At 39.9% G+C, this 11110-nt stretch overlaps 1 protein-coding gene across 7 annotated transcripts in view; it reads right to left on the minus strand.

Annotated features, from left to right (window-relative positions):
- The window catches only part of Atp8a (ATPase phospholipid transporting 8A1), a 25316-nt gene extending 14206 nt beyond the window's left edge, over positions 1-11110 (minus strand). For 2 of the 7 annotated variants that reach the window (XM_076763419.1, XM_076763413.1), the window contains exon 1: positions 10638-11104. The gene's annotated coding sequence lies outside the window, so the exon portion shown is untranslated. Of the gene's footprint in view, positions 1-627; positions 2434-8014; positions 8301-8837; positions 8962-10637 lie in introns of those variants that run through there. The other 5 variants (XM_076763415.1, XM_076763418.1, XM_076763417.1 and 2 more) reach the window with 5 other exon arrangements.

The following is an 11110-nucleotide window of genomic DNA, read 5'->3' on the forward strand; positions in this document are numbered from 1 at the left end:
ATATCATTAATATCGCAGGTAAATATTGATGCTCTGGGCGTGTACAGTCACGATTCATAGCATGAACACTGTTAGACTGTGTGACAATTAACGGTTGAACGACGATAAATCATTATGTTTGTATGGGTAATGTGTACGTGTGTCGTGTGTACGTTCGCGTTAACGTAAAAGCCCATCGGGGGAGAAAAACACCGTTCAAGTAATAAAAGTCGATAGTTTCAGCGACAGACAGGGCAATCCCTCTCATGTTCAAAGAAGAACTAACGAAGGGAATAAAAAAATTATTTTTAGAACGGATGTCAGTAAATTGAATCGTTGACGGACTGGTGCAAGTGTGTTAATTTGCGTAAAAGTTGCCTTGACACCAATACCAACTGTCTCTCGAGTCCTATTTTCATTAGAACAGAGGCGCTATGCAAATTCAAACACCGCAGTTCCAATAATTTGTTCCATTGGTTACGCAGAATCGGTAATACGGTCAAAGAAAAGAAATTCCAAAGCACGAGACAATTCTGCCGCCACGGTTCTAGAAATACAAGACAATCCTGCTACAAATGTTGTGAAATATTTTTTTGTTATCGAGCATTACTTTCAAAGGTGGAACAAGATCAACGTGCAACTACTCACTACTTTTAATCGGGTCGGCCAAGGCGGATTTTTGGTGGCCGTCTTGCAATCGGTTTTTAAGATCCTGCTCGTCGAAAATTATTGTCGCGCTATCAGGCTCCCAGTGACGTGTGCGTTCGAAAATAGTTCATTCCACCTAATCTATGCCAGAGCTCCCAGACGCGAAACACCTGCCAGCCTACCGGCACGTAGTCACTTCCTCGACTACTCTTCACGAAAGCACTTTTGATGTCACGGCGAACGCGGAAACCAACACACATCCCCCCTCCAACGAAATAAAAATCATGAAACTTGTCGATTCACGCGACAAGCTTCAAAATTGAAATTCGGATCATTCACTATAAATCGTTCGACGATGGTAACGCGGATATTCAACAGTGAACGCACATTTCTACTCCGGCGAGTCGCAGGACAGGTATTGCAACTCCGTGTACGAGTAAAAATGTTCGAAATACGTTTCACGAGTGTCCGATTCAAGGCTGAAATAGATCTGATTCGTGGTCGCGCGCAGAGCAACACTGTAACTATATATTTTGTAACGAGTTAACATACGTAAGGAAAGAAACGATCTACTCAACAGTGGGAAGAGCCTCTTGTCAATGACGCGTCGTGGCGAGCACTGTGTACAAAACACGTTTGCACTCCACGAAGTCTCCTCCACGCGAGAATTCGATTCTTCCCTGTGCAACGATCAATCGCCGCGATAATATTACCGGATCGTGATACATGCACCGAGGACTAGAGTGTGTTAAAAGTTGGCAACGTAACTGACCAATGAAAATTGACGCCGATAACGTTCTAATCAACGTGCTGCTCTTTTTACAAGGAGTGTTACAAGTCGTAGGTATGTACGCACTTCGACGCCGTAGACGTTCACAACCGACCGCACACCAAAGACTAGATCAATGGAGAAAAGCAACCATTCACCGCGATCGATACAGCCCGATTTCATTGATTCATCGGGTATCGATGCCGTCACGCGATTCGTGGTAAAATTCTTACGAGTTACAGAAAACGTGATTGGGACACGGACGTTACAGCGAGAGAAAACGAACTCGATAATTTACTACGATCACGAGACACTTTTTCGCGGTTGCGTTGGCCGCGAGTAGCATCTATCAGGGCTCATTACACATAATGAATGAAGTAATTGATCACGTAGGATGAAACGTGGAACTAATGCAATCGAGGCTAGGGCGAGACAATCGCGAATAGTGCACGCGTGCACGGAATTGAGATCAGAAGTAAAATTACGTTTTCGAGGAGGCCTCTATTTATTTTTTCAAACAATACACCGGGAAACGGGGACGCGGTTCGACGTGGCGAAGTCGCGGCGCAAAAACTGAACAAGATTTCCCGAAGGACGATGGTCGAGGGGAACACACGCTGCCCGTGGCGTGGGCCTTTCTCATAAAAATCTCGTTTCAGATAGAAATCAGTGGCCACGGGTGTTCCCGTTGTGTATTATAAAATTTTACGCCGATAAGGTTCACGTGACGCGGCAACTTTGTTTTATGCATCTAATCTATTTTCTACGCGGAAACCGTGAAACACTTCGTCGCGTAAAGAATCTCGTACGCTTTCCATGGCACGACGAACTTGTAGGAGAAAGAAAGATCAGTCCTATAATCAGTTCTATATTCTTACAAGAAGAGGACGTAAATCGTTTGGATCGTATACGCTATAAATATTATTCCTAGGTCGGATGCGTTGGTTAGTAAGTCACACTGTCCCGCAATCTACTTATTCATGGTAACCAAATCCCTTCGATCAGGCGATAGAACTTTCTTTCTTCCCTACAATGCATCGCGCACTGTTTTAAAAAAATCACCCGCGGCGCGGTACGATTAACATCATCTTTTCGCGATTGCTTGATCGTCGAAGAGTTACGAAAGAGAACGTCGTGAAGTGTGTCACGCACGAAATTATCTCTCGAAATTATTTCACGGCGAATACGGTACCGGATAACGGTGATTAATTCGTGATTAGATTGCAGAAAGTGGATTTCCGGTTCCAGGAACGACGAGATACCGTCGAAACGTCGAACTCGCGTCCCAGCGATTATTTATCGACTTCAGTCATCTTTCGTGGCGTTCCTTCGTTCGTCACACGTGCACATGCACTATAGTCCTTTGTCTCCCTTCCTGGACGCGGGTTTCCATGTCGACGGGACGACGCATGTACGTTATTACCTGACAGACGCGTCGACTCTCTCTCTTCTCTTCGCGATATAAACCACCAGCAAACTTTTGCGCGTGCCACTTGCCAGCTCCGACATCGCCGCGATTGATTCGACAAATTAGACCGCAACGTGATTTCAACCGTTACGCGTTCCGCGTATACTTAATCGCATATGGACGAAACACGTGCTGACGACGATTACGAACAACTGGACAAAATGGATGTAACCGATCACGGTTCGTTACACCGGCTAGGCTATTCATTAACTGTCGTAATATGTATCCCGTAGAATGTCTTGTATACTTTCTCGTCCAACACGTGGGGTTAACCACGTAACATGATCGTCTTGTGTATTTCTGTCGCTAGCGGACCGATTTACATTTCTTGTGTCCGATTATTTGGTTCAGTCGGTCGTAGAGGTTTATTATGGCAAATCTCGTACCAGTCGGTTCTCTTCATGGACATTTTCAAGGTTACGCTCGAGCTTTTACATGGAACCTTGTAATTATTTTTCATCGTCCGGTTTCGCTCATTAATTATTTTTGAGTAGTTCCAGGCTAGTTTTGAATGCAAAATATACTGAGAATGAACGTTGCATTGTTTCGTAATAACATGTGTATGCATAGCACACGTGTGCAAATATTTATCGTGCATGGTACAGTGCCGGAATTAGGCACAGGCAAACCTAGGCAGCCGCTCAGAGGCGCCGAACAAAATGGAACGTTTCAAGTTCCATAAATCATGGAAATTATTTATATTTATTACACGCTGGTAAACTGAAATTCAAGATATAATCCGTTAGTCAAATATTGATACTATCTTAAGATCTTATGCACACATTTAACAAATTCTTTCGCGGAGCGCAATTTTGTATTATTTAACGACTAAACGCACTGGCAATGTAATCTATTTTAGTTCTGACATAGGGGTCGGATCCCGACTTTAATGTACTTCTCTTCATTTTTCAAAATAATCGTTTGATTTTTAACGCATAAGCGTATTGAATTATTGCAAATTTGTTAACGTTGCGCTCCGGTTCTTGCGTTGGACCATTTGGCAGTTACAAGTTGCGCTAAATTTAGCAGAATATGAGAAGATGATTGAAAGATTATTACGTAAGGCAGTGGTTCCAAACTTTTTAGAAAAGATCCTTTCCTAAAACAAAAAGAATTTTTGATGTTATAAATATTATCCAAAGAAGTACATGTTTCTGCTGATCACTAGTGAACTTCAAATTTCAAACTATTCGACCTTGTACCTTTCTTGCAGAAAATTCTATACGGAACACCTTTTTCCGCTTGAAAGGAGCATTGATTTGCACCATATTTACTTATTTTTAGATTTCATATTACATACGACGACAAATCGATACAACACATTTTGATTTAATCTCGAATTTAGTTTTCTCTTAGAAAAATTCACAGAGATGCAGTGCTCCTTTAATTCCTGATTCGATTAATTCCCGAGCACGGAGCTCTCGTTAATTATTTCGAGCAGCACACACGATTCATTTCAATAACGCGCAATACGCGACCGTGAATTACCATACTGTATTTTGATACTTTTTAATATTTTCAACGACGAGAAAAGTAAACACGGAATGAAAACACGGAACGCAAAATAAATACAAACTTGAAATAACAGCACGAAATTGCAGAGCGAAAACAATAATATTCACCAGTGGTAGTAGTATTATAGCAACTTTACCGTATATTTTTTATTAACACCGACAAATTGTTTCAATATATTTTAAACAAAGAATGAAAAAAAGAGGAATATTTTGATCGAACCATTCACCGAATGTACGTAAAATCTAGAACATTCGCAGAGATTATCGACGAGCAGTACGATATAAGCAGCTTTCTTTCACAAAAAAAAAGATAATGGCAGAGAATGCAAGAGGGTATCTATAATGAAAATAAATCGATTAAAAGACGTTGTAGGAATGATCAAAGAGTCTCCGAGTAATTGAATCTTATCGATTCTGGATAATAAGGCACCTCTCTTTTGGAATCATGATCGAAGAAAAATATAGCCGACCTCTATGTCAGAACCTTTATTAGCGGAAGTCGCCCTTTAACGAAAACGTGTTGGTTGGACTTGTTAAGGACATTACGCGTCAGACCTATCGGTGGAAATGTCAATTCTCTGGGGTGCCATCGTATCCATCGATTTTTCGTGCTTGGTGTCTGTACACTTTTATCGTCGAGTTTCGTCTTCCATCTGATATTATTACAGCCACGGTAATGAGTTCATCTTCCGTCGCGACGGAAACGAATTTACGTTCATTAACCTTCGAGGGTTGAAATTAGACGGTAAGAGATATAAGGCGGATTGAGAAGAGGGCTATATTTTATTCAGGGCTTGATAGTACCTAACCCGGAATATCTACAGCGTGTTTCCGAGAAAAAAACTCACAGTACGCGTCTGATTAAGTAAAAATGACTTAACGAACGCGTGTCTGAAAATCACTTTCGCATTTATGGGCCGTGACTGATCTCTTTAATCGCGAAAAAAATTACTGGTTACTTCTGTAACTGAACAAAAGTTTTACGTTGGATCTGTTAGGACGCGAGACGCGTGCTTTATTATGAGCCTCTCAAACCAGGTGAAACAGTTACGGCGATTCGTTATCAGCGCCGATTGATCAATTTCAGCGATGAATTGGAGCGAAAGAGACCGTTTACTGGTCAAGGAAACCGTCAGGTCATACTGCTGCATGATAACGCTCGACCACGCGTTGCTGAGGCGACGAAGGACGTCATCTTCAGCTGGGGTTAGAATCGGGCAAATTTTATTCATGAATAATGAATATAAATTTTAGATTCATTCGAAAATTAGCCTTTGCCCATGGTTTCGTTCCCTTAGACGTTGGTTTAAGAAATCCGCTAATGAATTCTAATTTACGAGTGAATATATGTTTGAAACGCGAGCAGAAGTCAGTTTACCGACGAATCGAACATTTGTATTCGTGGTACGCGAATAAAATTTGCTCGACTTTGTCACGAACGCTTCTTGCATACATTTGTAAATAGTATATTTAAACCCTACCCCTTTGGTCTTTCTAAGGTTGACCCTAATAAGTTGAATGACTGAAGGGTCTGTAATAAATTTATATATCGATGATGTATTTTATAACTTTATAATGCATAAAATGCCGTTAATATATAAATTTATTTATAGTCCCTTCGTTTACTCGAACTTGTTATGCGATAAAGTGTGGATGGAACTTCGCTGTAAAAATTACAGAACTCTTTCTTGCACCTGATAAACATACGAATATGTGACCTGAGAATCACATGGAATTACAGAGGGTTAATACGTTGACTAACGTGTCACTTGTTAGATATGGGTGACGCGTAACATCCATAGAGGGTCGCGTCATCGAAATACGGGCGACGTTCATATATTACCATGTCATGCATGATATTAGTTCGTATTTCTGTCAGACTGTGAGAGAACTAATACAATGATAATTATGAAAATGATAAACATGAATTATTTATAACATTTCAACGCACTGACTGTCACGCGACCCTCACGGAATATCGAGCAGTAGAAATAAAATATTACGTAAATAGTAGATCAGACTGACCAACGACAAAATAATTCGACATAATTATAATACGTCAATCCTCTAAATGTTTCACTGAATAAAGTTACGAAACTATTTACACGATCCATACTTCTGAGCTATCCTACGATACGTACTTCACATTGGAAATTTCGCCTGATTGATAAAAACCTAGCGTACGAAATCAATGCTTAAAACATTGATGTTAGCGAATTAGAGTGAAATAGCAAGTTATGAGGAAGTCGCGTGATCCCTGTAATTGGTTCGTGGACGAAACTATTCTTCGAATCGGGAGTGAAAGCAGATAACTTAGGAGAATCGTGTGGTAAGGAGGAGCGGCCCTTGTGGGTGCGTATAGGAACAGGTGTGTGGGTTATGTGTATACAGTGTACGGGCTAGGTTTCGTGTTTGCGATCGAGAACGACGTAGATCTGTCGATAGGATACACGTGATGCCGCACCCTTCTGAAAATAAGGGTTTATACGCTTTCCTATCAGCGTATCAGAGTTACTTAAACAAGACGAAAAGAAAAAACGCAACGTTACGCTGGAAATAAATTTACTAACTGCTACTAATTGCGACGTTGAATTCAAAGTATAATTTCTTAGATAAAAGGAATTTATTATGCTGTAATTGTAATGCTCGGTGCAAAAAAATTTCCACACGCAATATGATAATGAAATTTCAAATGACCTAGAACGACCAATTTAATTGCAAGAAACTAATTTATGTATCGTAGAATATTGTTTTTTAAATATTTTACGTTACAATAGTGCCCTGTCGTTTCTAAAAAATTTATCTTTTCGGATAACGTGCGATGAAATAAGATCAACGGTTAGCCTAAATCTTTATCTTTCTTTCGTAACGACAGGTTCCAAGAAACGACGGGCACTCCATCAACAATAAATACAATGTCCAGAAACAAACGATGCTGGTGAATTTCATTTTAATTACGCACACAGGCAAGCTTCCAAATCACGTTTTCGTAATTGGCAACGTCCCTAAGCTTTCGGTTGTCGGCAGAGACGTGCATCTGCGAACCACTTGGAAACAGGTTGCATTTCGACGCATCTGTCGTCCACACGTGAGTTAATCAGTTCCAAACGGCATTCCCTTAAACATCGAACTACCTGTTCGCGTATATAAATCGAGTTAAGGTTAAAACCAAGATTGCACACACTATGTACAAACGATGGATTAGTGCCACCAAATTTCATCGTTATTTGATAACGTTAGTCGAAGCTATTCGAAGTAGTCCGCGATAACATCGGTTGGCACGATTTCTTAAGTACCTCCGCGAAAAGCAACTTTAAGATCGAAGGTGGAACTTTTTGCCAACCGGATTTTTATGACATCGGCATAAATCTGCTAGAATGGGGGAAGGGGAGGGGCTGAAACAAAAGCCGTCCCCATTCTTCACAGAAATAACTTTATGAAATTGGAACAAACGAAATGAAAAGCTGGCTAACGTTCAGCGACATATGCGGCTCACGTGAGAGAAAATTCGTTCCGTATTGCGTCGTTGTCTAAACAACGCGTACTTTAATCAACGTCGAGGCAATTCCATTCGACAAACGCGATTCGGTCTAATCCCTAACACGAGCTTAAAAATACAGTTGAATCTCCCATTACCTGCGTGTTCCACTGTTAGAACGTTCTACTACATTCCTGTTCAACATAAGCCCCGGAGCTTAGGGATGCTTCCCCTCACTTTGTGTCTGTTAGTAGAGAACAGGTCCCGTGTTACAAGTAACTCTAACTGTTGCTGCGTTATGTGTGCATACTCGATACAAACACAATACGGTGTGCAGATAGTCAGGAACAAAGCCACAGAATTCTAGTGCTATCTATTAAAGCTGATCCGGATTTGAGCCATCTAAAGCTATACTCTTACTTCTGCGTGATATTTTGTCAAGATCTGTAGAATTGTAAAAAAAGACATTTATTTCTGGTCTTTTTACTTAAACACTATCGATAATGATAATTCAGTGTTAAAAGATGTCGTCTAAAGTATTTTCTTCGAATTTAAAAAATAACACAACCTTGATTTTAGTCTCAACCAATAAGATAGACTTATTTTACGTGTACCAAATTTTATAAAGATTAGTTTATTGGTGGAATTTTTCGGAACGTCAGCTAGGAGCAGGTAGTTTAATTATGTATACTGCAACAAAGTTCGGTATTCAAATTCAGTGATTGGTTTAATCACATCGCGTCCTTCATTAAATGCAAATAGGGATACCAAAAAATAAACTGAATCACCTTTGCGCGTGCTGATCGTCCTGATTTTTAAACGCGGTTACCTCAAAATTCTCCAATAACTTAAAATATATTTTTAACGCCTAAAATTTTAAGAAAATGAAAATAAAAAAAATTGTTTTAAATATCTAAAGTAGAAAACCCTTTTAATGGAAGAGGATGTACGAAAAAATAAATGAACGAAATGGAAACTTACTTATGCTCCGCTAAAACAGTATCTTACAACCGATTTTCAGTCTAAATATACTCCAGACGATGCTTCAAATAGCAAGTTTCAAACAACTTTGGTTGATTTTGAATGTTCCGTCCTCTATTTTAAATTTGCCATTTTCAACTCCGGAACTGTAACGAACGATCTCTGAAAACTCTCAAATAAGATGTATCACTATAATATATTCGTGTAACAAACTGTAAAGTAGAGAGAACGAAAGATCTCTAGAGATTATATACAATAATAACTATTGGATACAAGTCTTGTTGCTTTTCAAAAATTACCTCTATGAATGTTGCCTATTGTGGATACAAAATTGCAACTGAATAGGATGATACGTGTCTACAAGAGCGTGAGTGTGCGAGCGTCATCTTACGAGCACAAGAGAATTCTAGTAATTAAAAAATACGAAGATGCTGTAACATTATATTTGATTGGTTGTTTTGAGGTAACTAGGCAGTTTACTATTTAATGGATTTTAGCGATATATCGATGGATTTTCGATTTAGTGCAATGTAAAGTTGCCTTCTCATCAAATTGTTATTCTGCTTCTCAATTGGGCGCAAGAGGGCCCTCGGGAGGACATTTACCTCGAACCCCCCTTTTAGGTTAAGAGCGTCTTCGCATTTAACGAAGAGACGAATCAGCTATTTTTGCAACTTGTTCGAGCGAAAAGTGAACATACGATAGTTTGAATCGACCCTAGTATTTAGTATTAACACGCCACCGTGTTTATCGATCATTCCAGGTGAAATTGCCACAAGGCCAGCAAGCTCATATTGTTGAATGAAAGAAACGAAAGGTATCGACTTTTCGTACATTCGTAACGAAACGTATGTATACCGGGTGTTTCATACACCTGTCTGACCACCGACGTTGACTTACGATACGCGTACGAGAGAAGGAAACGCACGAAGACGTTGCAGAGGTAGTCGAGTTAGGTCATCGTGGTCGGTGCATTATGCAACAAGTAGTCAAGTTTAAGTGCAACGGGTATACCGCAGTCACGCGGATATTCCATAAATATAGATGACATTAGTACTATCGTGATATCGTAGTCGATGACGTTCAACGACTCGCCGGGCAAAATTATTCCATGTGATCCAAGTCGAGTATGTCCTTATACGATCATCGTAGAAATTAAAGGCAACATGCGAACATCGCAAGGACGAAGATTCAACTACGAAAAGAAGAGGCTTTAATTCGTGTCAAGATCAAATGTTTTGAATTTGTGTTACTGTATTTGTAATACAGGGCACGCGAGTCGTCGACGTTTCACGTTTGACATTTTCACTGGAGGTTGCATGGTTCAAAAGTACGTGATTGAAAAGAAACTTGCTACAACGTGGATTGAATGAAAGTTACCATTGCGTTGTAAATATATATAACTTTCAAAGATCGATGTATCATTTACTATAGAATAAAGAAGAACGTATAAACATACTTAATGATTCATACTTGTCCTATTTAGTATCGTGAAAGGAGGTATAAGATGATAATACGAATTTCTCAAATACTTATGTTGATAGATGTGTAATGTCGAATTCAATAATTGAAAAAAATAGAACTGTAATAAATTATTTCGTTATACGCGTACGAACGATCCTTGTGACATAAACATGTGTAAACATAACGTTATCTTTGCAATAGTGCGGCTTTATGTTCTACCTGTCCTGTCGTTCTGCGTGTACTTTAAATGTGACCATACGCGATATAACCTCTAACGTTTTGCGTACGCATTTGTCGCAGCAGGACAATGAAATATCTGAGAAAACTAGTACTTACAGGTACAGAGCCGTGTGTCCGTATGAACTATACTGCCGTATTCATGTTGCCAGCTTGTCAGCATTTCACAGCGTCAAGAGATAAATCCAAGTAAACTCTAAGGGAGCTGCACAGCATACACTCACACGCGAAATGAAATCACTAGTACATATCCGTTCTATACCCGGGTAAACTGGTTTCGAACGAAACTGTATAGTATCACGTTCGATGCAACAAGAACATACGGTGAACTGATCGACGATCGACTGATCGTCGACGTCGATACAAAGTGTTATTGTGCTTACTTTCGATCTCTATTTGACTCTCTCTTTCTTTTTGAAACGCTTCAGAGATCTGCGTGTATCAGTTGCTCGCGAACGATACTTCGAAGAAACGCAAAAAGCCGCGTGTGCGACACCATCGAGGCTTACGTCGTCTGTCATAGGCGCTGCCTAGGTTCTAAAGACTGGATGTAAAGCACGTAGGAGTAGCGT

The sequence above is a fragment of the Colletes latitarsis genome, chromosome 4 (assembly GCF_051014445.1).
Source record: "Colletes latitarsis isolate SP2378_abdomen chromosome 4, iyColLati1, whole genome shotgun sequence".
Lineage (NCBI taxonomy): Eukaryota > Metazoa > Arthropoda > Insecta > Hymenoptera > Colletidae > Colletes > Colletes latitarsis.